A 19,248-nucleotide genomic window follows, 5' to 3' on the forward strand; every position below is an offset into this window, starting at 1 on the left:
AGTGAAAATTTCCACTTATCAAGCTCCTAAAGATTCATGGAGACTTGGTCAGTGATTTTCAAGAAATATCAAAATGGCCGTATGAGTTGAGTACAGCATTTTGTGAATGATGGAAAAAGGTGAAAATTTCCACTTATCAAGCTCCTAAAGATTCATGGAGACTTGGTCAGTGATTTTCAAGAAATATCAAAATGGCCGTATGAGTTGAGTACGGCATTTTGTGAATGATGGAAAAAGGTGAAAATTTCCACTTACCGAGCACCTATGATTTGTGGAGACTTGGTCAGTGATTTTCAAGAAATATCAAAAAGGCCGTATGAGTTGAGTACGGCATTTTGTGAATGATGGAAAAAAAAGTGAAAATTTCCACTTATCAAGCTCCTAAAGATTCATGGAGACTTGGTCAGTGATTTTCAAGAAATATCAAAATGGCCGTATGAGTTGAGTACAGCATTTTGTGAATGATGGAAAAAGGTGAAAATTTCCACTTACCAAGCACCTATGATTTGTGGAGACTTGGTCAGTGATTTTCAAGAAATATCAAAATGGCAGTATGAGTTGAGTACGGCATTTTGTGAATGATGGAAAAAGGTGAAAATTTCCACTTATCAAGCTCCTAAAGATTCATGGAGACTTGGTCAGTGATTTTCAAGAAATATCAAAATGGCCGTATGAGTTGAGTACGGCATTTTGTGAATGATGGAAAAAGGTGAAAATTTCCACTTATCAAGCTCCTAAAGATTCATGGAGACTTGGTCAGTGATTTTCAAGAAATATCAAAATGGCCGTATGAGTTGAGTACGGCATTTTGTGAATGATGGAAAAAGGTGAAAATTTCCACTTACCAAGCACCTATGATTTGTGGAGACTTGGTCAGTGATTTTCAAGAAATATCAAAATGGCCGTATGAGTTGAGTAGGGCATTTTGTGAATGATGGAAAAATGTGAAAATTTCCACTTACCAAGCACCTATGATTTGTGGAGACTTGGTCAGTGATTTTCAAGAAATATCAAAATGGCCGTATGAGTTGAGTACGGCATTTTGTAAATGATGGAAAAAGGTGAAAATTTCCACTTACCAAGCACCTATGATTTGTGGAGACTTGGTCAGTGATTTTCAAGAAATATCAAAATGGCCGTATGAGTTGAGTACGGCATTTTGTGAATGATGGAAAAAGGTGAAAATTTCCACTTACTGAGCACCTATGATTTGTGGAGACTTGGTCAGTGATTTTCAAGAAATATCAAAATGGCCCTATGAGTTGAGTACGGCATTTTGTGAATGATGGAGAAAGGTGAAAATTTCCATTTATCAAGCTCCTAAAGATTCATGGAGACTTGGTCAGTGATTTTCAAGAAATATCAAAATGGCCGTATGAGTTGAGTACGGCATTTTGTGAATGATGGAAAAAGGTGAAAATTTCCATTTATCAAGCTCCTAAAGATTCATGGAGACTTGGTCAGTGATTTTCAAGAAATATCAAAATGGCCGTATGAGTTGAGTACGGCATTTTGTGAATGATGGAAAAAGGTGAAAATTTCCACTTACCAAGCACCTATGATTTGTGGTGACTTGGTCAGTGATTTTCAAGAAATATCAAAATGGCCGTATGAGTTGAGTACAGCATTTTGTGAATGATGGAAAAAGGTGAAAATTTCCACTTACCAAGCACCTATGATTTGTGGAGACTTGGTCAGTGATTTTCAAGAAATATCAAAATGGCCTTATGAGTTGAGTACGGCATTTTGTGAATGATGGAAAAAGGTGAAAATTTCCACTTACCGAGCACCTATGATTTGTGGAGACTTGGTCAGTGATTTTTTAAGAAATATCAAAATGGCCGTATGAGTTGAGTACGGCATTTTGTGAATGATGGAAAAAGGTGAAAATTTCCACTTATCAAGCACCTATGATTTGTGGAGACTTGGTCAGTGATTTTCAAGAAATATCAAAATGGCCGTATGAGTTGAGTACGGCATTTTGTGAATGATGGAAAAAGGTGAAAATTTCCACTTACCAAGCACCTATGATTTGTGGAGACTTGGTCAGTGATTTTCAAGAAATATCAAAATGGCCGTATGAGTTGAGTACAGCATTTTGTGAATGGTGGAAAAAGGTGAAAATTTCCACTTACCAAGCACCTATGATTTGTGGATACTTGGTCAGTGATTTTCAAGAAATATCAAAATGGCCGTATGAGTTGAGTACGGCATTTTGTGAATGATGGAAAAAGGTGAAAATTTCCACTTATCAAGCTCATAAAGATTCATGGAGACTTGGTCAGTGATTTTCAAGAAATATCAAAATGGCCGTATGAGTTGAGTACGGCATTTTGTGAATGATGGAAAAAGGTGAAAATTTCCTTTTACCAAGCACCTATGATTTGTGGAGACTTGGTCAGTGATTTTCAAGAAATATCAAAATGGCCGTATCAGTTGAGTACGGCATTTTGTGAATGATGGAAAAAGGTGAAAATTTCCATTTATCAAGCTCCTAAAGATTCATGGAGACTTGGTCAGTGATTTTCAAGAAATATCAAAATGGCCGTATGAGTTGAGTACGGCATTTTGTGAATGATGGAAGAAGGTGAAAATTTCCACTTATCAAGCCCCTACGATTTGTGGAGACTTGGTCAGTGATTTTCAAGAAATATCAAAATGGCCGTATGAGTTGAGTACGGCATTTTGTGAATGATGGAAAAAGGTGAAAATTTCCACTTACCAAGCACCTATGATTTGTGGAGACTTGGTCAGTGATTTTCAAGAAATATCAAAATGGCCGTATGAGTTGAGTACGGCATTTTGTGAATGATGGAAAAAGGTGAAAATTTCCACTTATCAAGCACCTATGATTTGTGGAGACTTGGTCAGTGATTTTCAAGAAATATCAAAATGGCCGTATGAGTTGAGTACGGCATTTTGTGAATGATGGAAAAAGGTGAAAATTTCCACTTACCAAGCACCTATGATTTGTGGAGACTTGGTCAGTGATTTTCAAGAAATATCAAAATGGCCGTATGAGTTGAGTACGGCATTTTGTGAATGATGGAAAAAGGTGAAAATTTCCACTTATCAAGCCCCTATGATTTGTGGAGACTTGGTCAGTGATTTTCAAGAAATATCAAAAAGGCCGTATGAGTTGAGTACGGCATTTTGTGAATGATGGAAAAAAAAGTGAAAATTTCCACTTATCAAGCTCCTAAAGATTCATGGAGACTTGGTCAGTGATTTTCAAGAAATATCAAAATGGCCGTATGAGTTGAGTACAGCATTTTGTGAATGATGGAAAAAGGTGAAAATTTCCACTTACCAAGCACCTATGATTTGTGGAGACTTGGTCAGTGATTTTCAAGAAATATCAAAATGGCCGTATGAGTTGAGTACGGCATTTTGTGAATGATGGAAAAAGGTGAAAATTTCCACTTACCAAGCACCTATGATTTGTGGAGACTTGGTCAGTGATTTTCAAGAAATATCAAAATGGCCGTATGAGTTGAGTACGGCATTTTGTGAATGATGGAAAAAGGTGAAAATTTCCACTTACCAAGCACCTATGATTTGTGGAGACTTGGTCAGTGATTTTCAAGAAATATCAAAATGGCCGTATGAGTTGAGTACGGCATTTTGTGAATGATGGAAAAAAAAGTGAAAATTTCCACTTATCAAGCTCCTAAAGATTCATGGAGACTTGGTCAGTGATTTTCAAGAAATATCAAAATGGCCGTATGAGTTGAGTACAGCATTTTGTGAATGATGGAAAAAGGTGAAAATTTCCACTTATCAAGCTCCTAAAGATTCATGGAGACTTGGTCAGTGATTTTCAAGAAATATCAAAATGGCCGTATGAGTTGAGTACGGCATTTTGTGAATGATGGAAAAAGGTGAAAATTTCCACTTACCGAGCACCTATGATTTGTGGAGACTTGGTCAGTGATTTTCAAGAAATATCAAAAAGGCCGTATGAGTTGAGTACGGCATTTTGTGAATGATGGAAAAAAAAGTGAAAATTTCCACTTATCAAGCTCCTAAAGATTCATGGAGACTTGGTCAGTGATTTTCAAGAAATATCAAAATGGCCGTATGAGTTGAGTACAGCATTTTGTGAATGATGGAAAAAGGTGAAAATTTCCACTTACCAAGCACCTATGATTTGTGGAGACTTGGTCAGTGATTTTCAAGAAATATCAAAATGGCAGTATGAGTTGAGTACGGCATTTTGTGAATGATGGAAAAAGGTGAAAATTTCCACTTATCAAGCTCCTAAAGATTCATGGAGACTTGGTCAGTGATTTTCAAGAAATATCAAAAAGGCCGTATGAGTTGAGTACGGCATTTTGTGAATGATGGAAAAAGGTGAAAATTTCCACTTATCAAGCTCCTAAAGATTCATGGAGACTTGGTCAGTGATTTTCAAGAAATATCAAAATGGCCGTATGAGTTGAGTACGGCATTTTGTGAATGATGGAAAAAGGTGAAAATTTCCACTTACCAAGCACCTATGATTTGTGGAGACTTGGTCAGTGATTTTCAAGAAATATCAAAATGGCCGTATGAGTTGAGTAGGGCATTTTGTGAATGATGGAAAAATGTGAAAATTTCCACTTACCAAGCACCTATGATTTGTGGAGACTTGGTCAGTGATTTTCAAGAAATATCAAAATGGCCGTATGAGTTGAGTACGGCATTTTGTAAATGATGGAAAAAGGTGAAAATTTCCACTTACCAAGCACCTATGATTTGTGGAGACTTGGTCAGTGATTTTCAAGAAATATCAAAATGGCCGTATGAGTTGAGTACGGCATTTTGTGAATGATGGAAAAAGGTGAAAATTTCCACTTACCAAGCACCTATGATTTGTGGAGACTTGGTCAGTGATTTTCAAGAAATATCAAAATGGCCGTATGAGTTGAGTACGGCATTTTGTGAATGATGGAAAAAGGTGAAAATTTCCATTTATCAAGCTCCTAAAGATTCATGGAGACTTGGTCAGTGATTTTCAAGAAATATCAAAATGGCCGTATGAGTTGAGTACGGCATTTTGTGAATGATGGAAAAAGGTGAAAATTTCCACTTACCAAGCACCTATGATTTGTGGAGACTTGGTCAGTGATTTTCAAGAAATATCAAAATGGCCATATGAGTTGAGTACGGCATTTTGTGAATGATGGAAAAAGGTGAAAATTTCCACTTACCAAGCACCTATGATTTGTGGAGACTTGGTCAGTGATTTTCAAGAAATATCAAAATGGCCGTATGAGTTGAGTACGGCATTTTGTGAATGATGGAAAAAAAAGTGAAAATTTCCACTTATCAAGCTCCTAAAGATTCATGGAGACTTGGTCAGTGATTTTCAAGAAATATCAAAATGGCCGTATGAGTTGGGTACAGCATTTTGTGAATGATGGAAAAAGGTGAAAATTTCCACTTATCAAGCTGCTAAAGATTCATGGAGACTTGGTCAGTGATTTTCAAGAAATATCAAAATGGCCGTATGAGTTGAGTACGGCATTTTGTGAATGATGGAAAAAGGTGAAAATTTCCACTTATCAAGCCCCTATGATTTGTGGAGACTTGGTCAGTGATTTTCAAGAAATATCAAGAAGGCCGTATGAGTTGAGTACGGCATTTTGTGAATGATGGAAAAAAAAGTGAAAATTTCCACTTATCAAGCTCCTAAAGATTCATGGAGACTTGGTCAGTGATTTTCAAGAAATATCAAAATGGCCGTATGAGTTGAGTACAGCATTTTGTGAATGATGGAAAAAGGTGAAAATTTCCACTTACCAAGCACCTATGATTTGTGGAGACTTGGTCAGTGATTTTCAAGAAATATCAAAATGGCCGTATGAGTTGAGTACGGCATTTTGTGAATGATGGAAAAAGGTGAAAATTTCCACTTTCCAAGCACCTATGATTTGTGGAGACTTGGTCAGTGATTTTCAAGAAATATCAAAATGGCCGTATGAGTTGAGTACGGCATTTTGTGAATGATGGAAAAAGGTGAAAATTTCCACTTACCAAGCACCTATGATTTGTGGAGACTTGGTCAGTGATTTTCAAGAAATATCAAAATGGCCGTATGAGTTGAGTACGGCATTTTGTGAATGATGGAAAAAGGTGAAAATTTCCACTTACCAAGCACCTATGATTTGTGGAGACTTTGATATGGGAAGGATTGCCCTACACACTCAGCTAGTGATTCGTAGCAGCCTTTCTTAGGAAAGAGCCGCGAGATACGTATACTGGCGAGGTGTACACTTTGTAGTACACTTTTCTTACTCCCTAATACCGGAAGGTTTGGTAATGTGTTCGCTACTAGATTAGGTACATGATCGTCTGTTAATTAGATCAACGTGTGTCTGTGTGAGTACCCACCCACACATACACACGTAAAGACGATCATTTTCTGTATTTAATGATTGACGTATAGGTGTCACCAACACACAGACACGTAAAGACGATTCTTAAGTGTTTCATAGGGGAACTGTCAATCAAACTACCTGTTAGGTCTACGTCATGCGAGGGCGTTGATCGTTTACACACACACATACGACTAACTAATGTGTTTTATAGGGGAAAGGATAGGGTTGAATCGTCTGTGTACGCATACACGCACACGGACGATCGTCCGAGTGTATTTTATACAAACATAATCGATATTAATCGGTTATATTCGGCTGACCAGCGCGCGCATCATAAATAAGGGTTGTACTTACCTAATTTCACCCCCGTCTAAGACAATGATCTATAAATAGCGATGCACGCGAATAAATCAAGTGTTCTTGGATGCTTCTCTTGATGTAGAAAAAGTCGGATGTTAGTTCGTCTTTGATCTTACGATTTCGCGATAGTAAGTTCTCGTCCATACCCGGAAGGGTAGCGCTTCGGCGTTATGCCTAATTTGATGATCGCTTGAACATCTTGTTCAAGTCATCCCTTTTTATGTCTAAACCACTTCTAGCGTGGAAATATCGGTTTACGCGATTGATTCTATCTTTTTCGTTTAACCCTTTTTGGGATTAATCTCCAATATTCCGGACATTGGGGATTAATCCAGTTTAATATCGCGAATGTAGCTTAAATCAGTTTAATTTGTTGTACAAACTTGCTTTCGAAAATAACTCTAAAAATAACGCTAAAAATGACACATTCAATGCCCGCTATTAGTTCAACATACGCGAATGTAGTTTTCATAAATCGATTTGGTCATGTTGATATGAGTGATCGAAATACCTCCGGAGTCTGTAAGTAGTTTGCATTTAAATCCCTAGGCATGCGTTCGCCTATCCAGATTAATTAAACTTAACGTAAATTTAATGTAATTGTGTCGAAACGTATGACGTCGCGTTTTTATATTGTTGTATTATTTTACACCCCGAATATCCTAATCGCGAATTAATGTAGTTTTAGTTTATCCATCTATGTCTTTATGTACGAGCATGTGCTCGTAAATAAGATTAGGTTACTGAAATGTCTCTATTACCTGTGCTATCTTTTAATAAAAATGTCATTGAAAGGCGTTTAAAGATGTTTTTATTCAAGATAGGATCAGGAATAAATACTGTTGTGGTCGAGTGAGAAATGCTAAACTCTCCCTTAATGAGCTAGTCAGGGATGTGATTCATTCGGAAATTATTCCCCACTAAAGGAATAATTCTAAGTCGCAATGATAGAGGATAAATTCGAACCCTATTCTTTATCTAAACTATTCTTATCCGTCCCACAACATATTTATTTGGCGCCCTAAGCGTAAGGCAACTTCTAGTTTTGCATGAAACTAGTAGAAAAGTCTAAGCTCTAACCCACTCATTAGTAAGGTAAAATTCTCATATTTTTCAAAAATCGAAAAATATGAAAATTTTTCAGAGTCTTTTTCATGCACGATACATGAAAAAGCGAATAGAAATAGTTTCCAAATTTTTAGTAGTGTCTTAATTAGGTCAATCTTGCGATCACGTAATATTTCTTGGACTTCGAATGATTGTCAAAGTACAGAGAAATATTACGCTGATTAGGGAAAAAATCACTTTTAGGTCTATTTTTTCTGTCTTCTTTTCGAAAAATGTTGACTATTTTGTGAAGTACAAAGTGCGATCTTGGATTGTATTTTATTCTGGTTACGACATACCAACACCTCTTTGAGGAATGCATGGCTAGGTCAACAACTGGAATTTTTTGCAACTCCATTTTTTGCATTTTTTCACAGATGAAATTGACACTTGAGAAAAATCTCGTGATTCGCAATAAAAATACGTAACAAAATTCTATCTCATAAATTGACTCATAATTGGTACCTTCAAAACCTTTCGTGAAAATCATCTTATCCAACAGAGAAACAGGGCACTCTCCCTGGCTGACCTGAAGTAATGGTCTATCTCTTAATGTGGATTTTTTATAATCACGAAAGTCCTTTTGCTGGCTATCAATTCGAGTCAAAATAAATTTAATCAAATTTCTTTCGGTTCTCGGATGCAATAAAAAATGCCTCTTGGAAAAATCATTTTATTCACAGAGAAACAGGGCACTCTCCCTGGCTGACCTGAAGTAATGGTCTATCTCTTAATGTGAATAATTTATTATTACAAGAGTCGTTAGTTTTTTCCTCGGAAAAAATGTAAAATTGCTTACGATCACCGAAATATTGATTAAAGAGAAACGAAGGTTGAAAAATCTAAGTTTCTAGGGTACTGAATTAGGAAAGTATTCGTTGCGAATTACATCAATCTTACCATCAAGATAGAAAAATAGTTAGAAATTAGGCTCACTTAGGAACTACAGTCTCGTAGCTATTTCAACTGGAAAGATTTGAACCATTAGTGTCTTTTTTCACGAGTCATTAATAAGTTAGGTTCGATCTAAATTTTATGTCAAGTTTATTCTTTCCTTAAATCCTTTCCTTAAGTCGAAAATCTCCATTTATGGTGGCTTGACCGCCTACTTGGAGTAATTTTCGACTATCTTTATCTTGCCTCTCAGAAAAATCATTTAATCCAACAGAGAAACAGGGCACTCTCCCTGGCTGACCTGAAGTAATGGTCTATCTCTTAATGTGGATTCTTTATTATTCTGAGAGTCTATGTCTTTTCCTTGTCGAAAACCTTCATTTATGGTGGCCTGACCGCCTACTTGGAGTACTTTTCGACTAACATTCTTGGTCAGAAAACTCTCATTTATGGTGGCTTGCCCGCCTACTTGAGTAAGTTTTTTGGCTACTTATCCCGAAAACCCTCATTTATGGTGGCCTGCCCGCCTACTTGAGCAAGTTTTCGAAAAATAACCTCTTTCCAAAAATCTCAATTAAGTATGTAAATAGTTAGATTAGTTAGAAAAATGACTCGTGACTTAATTCGTAAACCAATCTCGTAATTATAGCCGCCTAACTAAAATTCAAACAGAATATTTTTAGATAGCAAAAATCTACATAAAAATAGGATGGTTCAAAGTCGTAGGCCAACGCTTTAAACAAATCTTATACAAAAAAAAAAATAAGGTCTAAAAATAGTCTCTAACCAACAAAAAAAAAAGGTGAGCCAGGTATCTCTCTGTTTAATGGATTTCATACACGAAGTCCAGAGGATTAGAAAGGTGTCGGTAACCACTTAATAAAACTCAGGTAAAAATCGCTGGTCTCTTAATAGGTTTGAGGGTGACGATCCGACGATCTGTTGGTGACAGTAGAATTATCTAGAAAGGTTAGAAAAACATGTGTCGTGTATATTTTCGCGCCTATGCTCGGAAATATATTACGATCATGTAATTAGTTAGGTCAATTAGGATTAAGATAGCTCAACGAAGCATAAGTAAAAACCAAAATTGTGATAGAAAACAAACTATTCCAAAGAAGCTATTAGATAGGAAAAATTTCCATACGTCATTATACTTTGTTAAGATCTGTAGAAAAATTAATATAAGAAAAACCCCATAAAAATCGAAAAATTACAAAAATTACAAAAAAAAAAACCATAAATTAAGAATTAGATCACGAATTAGCCTAAGTTCAGAAATCAGTTTTAAAACTATCATTTTGGGTGTTTGCCTAAGATGATTATTTGTAAGTCTTTGCATCGAATTATTTATGTACATTTCCTATGAGCAAATACTCGTAAGAGATGGAAAAATAATTCAATTTAGTCCTATCTCATTTCCAAAATTTTCGTCTTTTAATTTCCAAAATTTTAAATACTCACATGCCAATAGTTTGGGACGCCTACAAGCTACTTGGTCTTTTCAAAATTCTCCGATCATTTTTAGTTACGTTCAATAGGCATTACTTTCTTTTTGATTTCATGATCTTGAATCGAATTTATTCCTTGCTTTTCAAGATATTCTTTCGATTTTATCATCGTCCACATTTTTTATGGTGATGGAACGTCATAATTTTGAAATCTTGAACGCATGAGAGAAAATGAAATTTGGTTTCTCAACAAACCATCACCTCTCGGCGTATGTGTGGTTTGAGGAATTAAAGTTTCATCAGATCTCATAAGATTCAAATTGACAGTTTTGTCATCATAAATTATAAAACAGACGAATAATAATTTTCGGTCTAAATCTTAGTTTGCGAAAACGAAGGGTTTAGAGAATTCTTGAAACGCATTAGTGGATAATTTATTCATAGAAAATCAATTAGAAAAGGTACCTTTGTCGCGTATTTTTGCGAGGCAGGTATAAGAAATAGGAACCCTGTAGTGAGACAGTGGCGTCTAAGTACAGATTCTCTATCTCTCTCTTGTCCGTTTTTTCTATCTCTCTCTTACAACCACTAAACATCTCGTGTGTGTATTTTTTCCTTCTTTTCTTTCGGTATATTTTTCTTTTATATACACACACTCTCAAAAATCAATTAATTTTTTTTTTGGATACACTTAGCCCTGTCTTATAACCATTCCCGAGCTCTAGTTATAATTCGGAGTCGCAAAGTTTATTCAACCCTAAATATCTGTCTAATTTTTTTTTCTAAATAGGACTAATAATTTCGTCTAAAGAGGTGAAAAATATGTCACAGTACATATTTTTAAAGAGCTGAGAATTCGGATCACCGCGATACCGTAACCTCCGCTTCCCCACCTCCACCCCCGCAAAACAGACTTACAAATTCGTATTTCGCTTGTCTCTCCCTTTCGGAAATTATTTTTTGTATATAGAAAAAAGATAGGGAATTCGCATCGCGAAATCGTGTATAGGTATCTTAAAATTTCGTGATCAAGATAGAAATAGGTACATACGAATGTGTACCTATTAACTATAAAATCAGCCTTTCTAAAGTATTAGTAATTCGTAAGATAAAATTAGTTAAACTTAAGTTTCTCAAAATAGGATTTTTTTGGAAAATACGTACACGTACTCGTCGTGCACATATTAGCCATATTTTTCAGTTAAACACTCGCGTCTTTAGGACCACCCCCACACCTAGGATCACTGTAAAGGGTTAAAAAATCATCCCCGCCCACTCGATAGTCAGATCAGAGGCACGAGCCAAATCAAATCATAATCAAAAATTATTTCTTGACTGGCTCTTGAGCTCTTCAGACCTTACCTTTCGAGTTCTTTTAAATTGCGTTAGCTATTAGGAACTTAGTATTTCCTCTCGTGTTTGATAATTTTTTTTATTCTGTTTAAACTCACTTTTCAAAAATTTGAATTCTCATCTTCAAACTCACATTGCTATCTAAGATCATTGCTAATTGTGCGTTTGTGTATTTTTTCGAATTCGAATCGAGTATTTTGCTGATTGTGTGTTCGTGAAATTTTTTCCTAAAAAATCCGCAACTTCAACACTTCGTAATTTTTTATTTAAATTTCCGTATTCGTATTCTGCGAACTCGTGAAAATTTAATAAAAATTCTTCAACATTGTGTCTGTGACTCATCAAATATCCGAATTTTTGTACGAAATCGTGTAATTTGCGCCAGTATCGTGTATATCTGTGGCTTATCAAATACCGAATTCGTGTGTGGCAAAAATCGTGAATATTTGCGCCAGTACCGTTGAAGTTAGGGTAAATCTGTAACTCATCAAATATCCGAATTTTTGTGCGAAATCGTGTAATTTGCGCCAGTATCGTGTAAAATCTGTGACTTATCAAATACCGAATTCGTTTCTGACAAAAATCGCGATTATTTGCGCCAGTACCGTTGAAGTTCGAACCCGCATTCGCAAACTCGTAATTTGTGCCTACTGACTCGTGCAAATTTTTCAAAATTCGCAAATTTGTGTCCGCCTCTCACTCACCCTACTTCGATATCGTTCCGGTTCAATCCGATCCAGTAACATTCCAGTCCGATTCGATCCAGTCAAACAGTGTAGCTCAATCCATGGACACCCCAGCTTTAGGTACACGCAGTAAAGTGAGTAAAAAATTATCTAAACGCCAACCCGTAGATTGTGATAGATCAGTTCACAAATCTACACCCCCTGTTAACGTAAAAATGGCGGATTTAAATCAAAATATTAATAACCCCAGTGATCCCAGTGCGCCTAATGACCCCAGTGTGTCCAATCCACCCACCGATTCTAATGCTCCTAACGTCTCCACTGATAAAGAAACACAAGCCACAGGTTCTGAACACTCATTCTTTAGCGATCATACCCAAATCTTTGCGAGAGAACAGTCTTCCGATGATGAGATCTACTTAATACCAGGTGACGAAGGAATAGGTACCCAAGAATCAGGTGCCCGAGAGAATTCATATCCGTTTGACCCTGAAGTATTTAGAGATACCACCAACGATAAGGTCTATGAAATCTTTAGAAACACTTGGAATTGGAATAATATGATTCAGACTGAAGTGAGACAAAATCTTGCAAATCAGAAAAAGGAATTGGCTTTGTTAACAAAATTCGTAACTAAGGCAAATGAGACTGCCATCTACGTCAATAATAAAGTATCAAACGTAGCAGTGGAATCGCATAAGAATTTGATGAAAGTAGGAGGATGGATAGATGAAGTAACTGACAAATTGAAGGCAACCCACATTGCATTGGATGAGACAACGGATGTAACGAAGGAAAATGCAACAGAAATTAAGAAAATCTCAAAGACTATAGACAAAATTCACCATGATAATGGAAAGCGTGATGATGGAAGTATGAGATTAGTGCGAGAGATAAATGCCATTAAAGAAAACATGCGTAACACTCCACATGCTTCAGGAGTGAAGTCGAAATCGCTCGCAATTGACGCAGGATCTGTAAAGAATGCAGGAATTTCATTTACTGACGATCAATTACATTTTCCTCACGAATTCCTGGATGAATTTGATAACTATTTTATGGAAACAAACGCCCTTGAAGGCCATAAGATCCTTGCTTTTAAGGGAGTGATCCAAACTAAAACGAGAAATTCTTTCCTCGAAACAGTCCGAAACGTCCAATCTTATCTCGAATTGAAAAGTAAATTTTTGGATTTCTATTGGGATCGTAAAGCTCAGAATGAGGCACTGAAGGCATGTCGTTATGAATTTGTATATAGTGAAGATCTCAAGGATATGGCGAATAAGATGTCGAGATGGGCCAGATCTCTCATACATCATCGTCATATGGATGAAGAGGAGATTATTGATCTATTGATAGGCAAAACTCCAGAGGATTACCAAGTTAGATTGACTCGGGACGGTCAATCAATGGAGGAATTCTTAGAGAAATTAGCCAAATTGACTAAAATTCAACGTGACCCGGATAATGAAGTACCGATAGTATTTCGACGTCAGTTTAAACGTAGATACGAAGACCAGGTTGTTCCTCAAGGTGTGCGATATGTTAACAAATCGACTCAAACACCCCAAACTCAGGCCGTAACACCAGCGCCAAGAACATCAAACCCAAATTTGCCAATTCCACCGAACGATCAATTAATCGCTTTATGGAATCTCATAAAAACGGCACAACCTAATTTGAAAACTTTCAATCGTACCCCTGCGCAAACTGAAACATCGAATTACGTCTCACCAACCAAAACTGCACCGACTTATCCTACAACGGAAAAACCGGAACAGAAAACGATACTTCAAAATCCACAACATCCAAAACCAACGACGACCTTCACACCTCCCAATACGAGTCCAAAATTTTTTAATATCGATAAAAGCGGCAATGTAACCATGAACAAATTTAGACCAAAGACTCCTACAACTACTCCAGCAGCTCCTGTCCAAACCGTACAATTTGATCCAGAATTGAACGAATATGTTGTCATCGATACCCATCAGCATGATCTAACTGACCAAGTAGCGATGTGTAACCTACTCAACACCATATTCGAAGACACGGAATCAGAAATAGAAAGAGAGAGTTTCACAGCTGCACTCCAATCGTTAATGATGAACATACCATCAGAATCTGACGAAGCTCAATGCTCAACAGCGGGAAACGAAAGCCACTAGGTAGCCAAGGGGCAACTCCTAGTGACTTCAGAGCCCCGATTGAAAAATTAACGAAGACATACATCTGGGTCGGCGACGGATTATCCCATTATATGGCAAAAGGCGAGATCACCCCAGATACGGAACTTCCAGAATATCTACGAGACCAACTATCTCTGGAAGAACTCATCATCAGAATTGGAAGAGCAAAATTCCCAAGAAACTCAAACTACATCTTATCAGCAGGAATGTTAGAATTCAACTATTCACGGAAACCGTATGCGGTAATTGAACACCAACTACATACAATAGTAGATGCACTACTCGACAAAGATGCAGAAAGTATCATGCTACTATTTCCTGTGATGAAACCACGGATAGAAGGAGAGCTGGATATAAAGTTGAACCGATACAAGGATATCAAGAACATATACATACGTGTAGCCAACAGTCCAAGAGTTACGTTTTTGAAAAACCCAGCGATGAGATTCTTATATACGGAAACCGTTTTGATAGGAGACAAAACCGTATTGAGACCTACGATTGGGGCACATCAGGAACTTCGACCGATTGAACAAAAATTCCATCTAAATACAGCAATGAACAGATATTTCATGGCAAATATTGAGTACTATGACACGAGAGATGCAATCTTCTCGGAAATTGCCAAGATCGAACTAGCAAAACGAAAACTCAGGACACCACAATTGGCACACATCGAAACTATCAACTTCCAGTCTGAAGAAGACATTAAATGTTTTCAAGCGATAGTAACCAATAATATCCCTGATGAATCAGACAGTGATACACTCCAATGCAAAGAGATCAAATCAGCATCGGAACTAACACCACAGGACCTCGGTGAAATATTGATTGAAAGGATCAATCAATGGCCACAGTTACAGATCGACTACAACTCCGAAAAAATACAAAAACCCAAAAATAAAGGACTTGAGTCGATCGATGCAATTGATAACACCTACTTCAGTAGCGAAGAACCTGCTGACCCTTCAACCACAGCCCAAATAGTGACTCAGAAAACCAATGATCCAACGTGCACGATACTCATAATGGTTGGAAATAGGAGAGTTGCACTACAATTGGATTCTGGGGCACTTCCTAATGTCCTTTCTTGAGCGCTGATAAAGACATTCCTCGACGAGGCACCACAATGGGTAAAATTCATCAAATTGAAGAAAAAGGACACGCTCAAATTAGCCGACAATTCGCTGATCCAATCAACGACCCACATTGTCGAAATTCGAATGCTAATTGGGACACAACAGATCAAGGTCCCCTTCTACATCATCGATGCTCCTGGACAAACCTTCATCATGGGAAGAATCTCCATGGATTACCTACGAATGACGCTAGAGATACATAACCGACTTGCAAGATGCGAACCACCATTTTGCAATAGCTTCGTAGTTCCATTCCTACATCCTGACGAGTTTCAAAGTGCACTAACGGTATTCGCAATGGATTGCGAAGATGGAGATTATGATTTCGACACATATTACGACAATCCATCAGAGACCGTGTATTCCTTAACTGAGCAAGAAATACATGATGAACGACAATTTGCCAAGAATACGTACTTAGAAAATCTGCAAAAAGACCTAGAAGAGGCAAATGCAAACGGATTCGTCACAGAATGGCAAATGTGTCTGGCAAAAGCAGAATTAACCCGGTTCTGGGATATCTTCGACATGAATCCTGGAAAATATACCGGACACCAAGTTCATTTCAATTTTATTGAAGGAGACGAACACCAAAAGAAATGGAGAGGTGAAAAATTTCGTCCTAGTAAAAAGCTTTTGCCTGCAATAAGAAAAGCAATTACGAAAATGCTCATGTTAGGAATCATCCGTTATTCGCACTCATGCTACATTAACACCATAGCACCCGTCATTAAGAAAAATGGAGATATAAGATTATGCCTTGATGCTGATGAACTTAACAAATTTCTCATGAATGTCCTTACTGAACCAAATACCATTTCTAGCATGTTATACGACAATCCAGGAGATAAGTTCTTTTGCACTCTTGATTTTACTGCTGGGTTTTGGCAACTTGAACTTGATGAGGAATCACGAAAGTACACCGCCTTCCAAGTTGAGGGGCAAGTTTACGAATTTACTCGGCTACCCTATGGTCTAAAGATATCATCAGGAGAGTTCGTGAACATGATTAACCAAGTGATTGGTAATAAGGATGGTATTACGAAGTACGTAGATGACATTAAAATATCTGGAATGACATTTGAAGAGACTCTCGCGAGAATTATAAAGGTTTTCACGTTGATAAGAGCACATGGATTGAAGTTAAATCCGACTAAGACGCAGTTTTTCAAAAACCGCGCAGATCATCTTGGCTTTGTGATTTCTGATAAAGGGATTGGAAAACAGAGCGATAAGATTAGGAAACTCGAAGAATTTGAGAAAAAGCATACAAAGCGTGGAAAATTTTCATTATCAAAGAAGAATGACATTTTAGCGTTAGTCGGTAACACCGGACTATATAGAGATTTTATCCCAGAGTATTCTCAAATTGTCAACCCGATATATGAATTAACCAAAGGAGACGTACCCGTTGAATGGACAGAACTACAACAGCGAGCCTTTGAGAAATTGAAAGAGGAATTTAGGAAAGATTTTAAGTTACAGCAGGCTCCGAAAGAAGGCGATCTTTACTTAGACACACAACTTTCCCCAGATGCAATGAATGGAGTTCTATTTCATATGGTGAATGAGGAAAAACGTATCATCATGTTCATTTCAATTGCGTTTAAGGAACATCAGAAAAATTTCACACTTTTCGATCGTGAGATTATGTGTCTAGTCAAGTGTGTACAAAAGCTACAGATGTGGCTACATGGACGACTCACCCATGTAAGATCGAACCTTCTACCGATAATCAATCGATTCCGTGAAATCGCTCAAACTCATCGGAAAGCAGCTCATTGGATTACAGTTTTGAATTGTTATGATTTACGATATGATATGAGTTTCTCCAATAAGGCACTGTACAAAGTAAAAGCTCCTGAATTAGAGATACAGAATGTAGAATTGCTTTAAGATCCAGGGCCCCCGGTACTTGAGTCAGACATCAATAACATAGATGAATTTAAGACCAACGTTGAACCATTTGAAGTCAAATTCTTAGATGAAAACATCCCAGAGCTATATCACCGTCTTCAGAACATTTCACAATATCAGAGGAAAGACGAGACGTGCATAAAGCTCATTGAGGTTCTCGAGGAACAAATCCCCGCGAATAGTAAAAAACAAAGGGATGCTCAGAAGAATAAGATGACGAAGTTTGAGTTATTTAAGGATAAGAAAGGAGAAAAGATACTCCTCAGAAAGTTGGAAAATGGTTCAAAAGTGACATGTCTACCAGATGAGCTATTTTACGACACTGTAGATTTCCTGCATTGTGCATATGGACACGTTGGGTCCAACAAACTTGACGTAATATTTCGGCGAATGTTTTATCATAACAACTCTTTGGCGTACATCCGCGAAATATGCAACATATGCATTATATGCAAAGTCAATAAGAATTATGCGAATCATAAAACGATTGAATACGCACACATAGAGGCCTACTCACTCGGTGACGTTCTATCAGCAGATTTATATGGACCTCTACCCGCGTTAAGAAAAGATCATAAATACCTACTAGTCGTAAAAGATGTTTTCACGGGTCGAACATGGTTAAGAACCTTACTGGATATTCAAATGAAATCGGTATGCCAGCAAATGATGACTATAATTCATAACATCGAGAGTCATAAAGTCCGAATAAAGAAGATTATTACGGACAACGGTACACAATTCATCTCCAACTCCTGGTACACATTGCTCGATACTCACCATATCCAAGCGGCTCACACCAGCCCGCACAATCCACAATCTTCATCCGTGGAGCGCACAATGCGTTGTATTGGTGATAAAATCCGAGTAAAAATTAATGAAACATACGATCCATCGCGTTCACATCTTGGATGGCAAGACGTTATCTACGACATTGAAAATGAACTGAACAACACACCAACATCATTTGGATTCAAACCCAATGAGGCATGGGGCATAGCTGACTCCATCAGTCTACAAGTTCCTACCGAATGCACAAAGTTCAATTTCAAGAAAGAGCTCAAGAAACTTCGCGAAAAAATGGCGAAATGCGAACTTCCGTCCGTCACTACACAAAGATGCCTGGAACAAGAACTAAACCCAGACATTGACCTCATTTTCGACATGGATGGTTACGTACGTGTCACGGCAGACGGCGCATGCTCCAAGAATGGTGACCCCAACGCGATTGCAGGAATTGGCATATGTTTTGCACCTGAATCCATCCTAAACATCTCTGAACGTATCACAAGCGCGGAATATACGATCTCAAACAACTTGGCGGAGCTAATTGCAATTAAAACTGCATTGGAAGTCCTCAAGGAAAATGATATCAAGAAAGTCAAACTACTCAGTGACTCAAATTATGCGATAACATCACTTAACAATTCTTGCTCGATTTGGAAAGCAAATAACTGGAAAAATTCACGAAATAAGCCTGTCCACCATGAACATCTATTCAAGGAAATCCTCGAATTGCAGAAAGAATTCGAAAAGGTGGAATTCATTCACGTCTTTGCAAGAAAACATGAATTTACGAACATAATTGCGGATTCCTTGGCAAAAAAGGCAGTATACACAGTTGAGCAGAATGCGTTGAAAATTGAGGAAATGACACCGCGACAACTTATTGAAACGTTCATCAGAGAGAAACGAAGACTCAAAAGAATTGAAGAAGAACATGCCTTCAATAAATCACACCCAGATCCGACATTCTTCAAACCAGGAGACTGGGTCCTAATGACGAATCA

The sequence above is a fragment of the Planococcus citri genome, chromosome 5, assembly GCF_950023065.1.
Source record: "Planococcus citri chromosome 5, ihPlaCitr1.1, whole genome shotgun sequence".
NCBI classification, from domain to species: Eukaryota; Metazoa; Arthropoda; class Insecta; order Hemiptera; family Pseudococcidae; genus Planococcus; species Planococcus citri.